Source organism: Myotis lucifugus, unplaced genomic scaffold (assembly GCF_000147115.1).
Source record: "Myotis lucifugus unplaced genomic scaffold, Myoluc2.0 scaffold_53, whole genome shotgun sequence".
In the NCBI taxonomy this organism is placed as follows: Eukaryota; Metazoa; Chordata; class Mammalia; order Chiroptera; family Vespertilionidae; genus Myotis; species Myotis lucifugus.
The window spans coordinates 6,936,125-6,938,306 of NW_005871101.1; the positions used below are offsets into that span (position 1 = coordinate 6,936,125).

The following is a 2,182-nucleotide window of genomic DNA, read 5'->3' on the forward strand; positions in this document are numbered from 1 at the left end:
GAGGCAGCCGATCAATGATTCTCTTTCATCATTGATGTTTCTTTCTCTCTCTACCTCTCTCTTTCTCTCTGAAATCAATAAAAATATATTTTTAAAAATTCTAAGAGAAAACAAGATGATGATAAATGTATGTTGTAAGTATAAGAATTTAAATATGGAAATTTATTTAAAAATATGGATTAGAGATATAAATTTGAGAGTTGTCAGTGTACAGGTGGTGTTTCAGCCACAAGGATGGATGAGATCACCAAGGACTATGTCTTAGGCCTGTTCCCTTTTTTTGTTTTGTTTTGTTTTTTTGTCAGGGGAGAGCACAGACACAGTCCTATGCTATCACAAATTATGCAGTCGAGTTTCCCACATTTAGGGAAATTACAGGGGTCAGCACATCAGGATGCAACGGATAAGCCCGGCCCTGGGAAAACCATCTTCCTGATTATGGTATCTCCCCTACCATGTAAGTATAGGTCTGTTAAATTTTAAAAGTCAAAAAGAAGAGAAAGCAACAGAGACCAAGAAGCAATTCCAGTGAAGTGGGAGAAAAGCAAGAGAGTATTCAGTCCTGGAAGTCCAGTGGGAAAAAAGTATAGAAAGTAGAAAAGAGCTTTGTCACTTGCTTCTGATAAATCAAATAAATTCAGGATGCAAATAGATGAATAAATTTAGGAAACATATTACTAGAGGCCCGGTTCACAAAAATTTGTGCACTGCGGGGGGGGTCCCTTAGCTCGGCCTATGCCCTCTTGCAATCTGGGACCCATCAGGGGATGACCACCTGCTGGCTTAGGCCCGCTCCCCGGGGGATTGGGCCTAAGCTGGCAGTCAGACATCCCTCTGTAAGCCCGGGAGCCCTCGGGGGATGTCCACTTGCCAGCGGGGGAGCAGGCCTAAGCTGCAGTCGGACATCCTTAGCGCTGCTGAGGAGGTGGGAGAGGCTCCCGCCACCACCACTGTGCTGGCAGCCATCAGCCTGGCTTGTGGCTGAGCAGAGCTCCCCCTATGGGAGTGCACTGACCATCAGGGGGCAGCTCCTGCATTGAGTGTCTGCCCCTAGTGGTCAGACTGTGTCATAGTGACCAGTCATTCCCAGTCGTTCTGCTGTTAGGGTCAATTTGCATATTATCCTTTTACTATATAGGATAGAGGCCTGGTGCACGGGTGGGGGCTGGCTGGTTTGCCCTGAAGGGTGTCCTGGATCAGGGTGGGGGTCCCGCTGGGGTGCCTGGCCAGCCTGGGTGAGGGGCTGATGGCTGTTTTCAGGCTGGTCAAGCCCCCCAGTGGGGACCCTCACTTCATGGGAGTGTGGCCAGCCTGGGTGAGGGGCTGAGGGCTTTTCTCAGGCTGGCCACAGCCCCTTCAGGGTGGGGGTCCATACTGGGGTTCCTGGCCAGCCTGGGTGAGGGGCTGATGGCTGTTTTCAGGCTGGCCACGCCCATGGGCTGGAAGCAGGTATCTGGGATTTATTTAACTTCTATAATTGAAACTTTGTAGCCTTAAGCAGAGCTCAGGGCCGGCAGGGCAGGCAGGAAGCTTGGCTTCCTCCATTACCGGGGGCAATCCAAGCCTCCTTCTCGCTCCAGCTCCATTTCCGCCTCCATCTTTGTGATGGAGTGAGGTAGTGACTGAGTGAGGGAGTGACGATTAATTTGCATATTACTCTTTTATTAGATAAGATTGGTGGCACTGAGGAAATCAGATTTACTGGAGATAAAGAGCCTGATTGGAAAGGAATTAAGAGAAAATGAAGGGAGAGAACCTGGAGACCTCAAATCCATCATCAGAAAAAATAAAGCAGAGGAATTAAAAGAAATCTCAATAGTCCATCAAGAACCAGATTGCAGTGGAATGGTTCAAACCATTTATTTACATTTTTTTTCTCATTTCAATAAGTTTTTAGATATGTAACATTAAAAAAGACAGAAACTTCTCTAAACTTAAATTTATAGTAAACTGTATTTACTATTATTATCCAACTCAATGTGTTGATAGTTAATAATGTTCAATAGAATGAGGTAGTGTTCAATAGTTTGTTAGAATGAGGTCCTCTATTGAAAATAAAACACAATAAGTTCTCAAATGCAATCATTTCTGATTTAATTGTTACTACTGCTACTACTAGTACTACAACTACTACTACACTCTTCGATTGCTATTCAGTTTTACTTACACAGGAGTGGTAAGT

The 2,182-nt window shown here is 45.2% G+C and overlaps 1 non-coding gene across 1 annotated transcript; it reads right to left on the minus strand.

Moving 5' to 3' along the window:
- Nucleotides 1-302: 302 nt before the first annotated feature.
- LOC111826082 lies at nt 303-465 on the minus strand. The gene has a single exon (XR_002829327.1). It is a non-coding gene; the product is annotated as a U1 spliceosomal RNA (small nuclear RNA).
- Nucleotides 466-2,182: the final 1,717 nt, after the last annotated feature.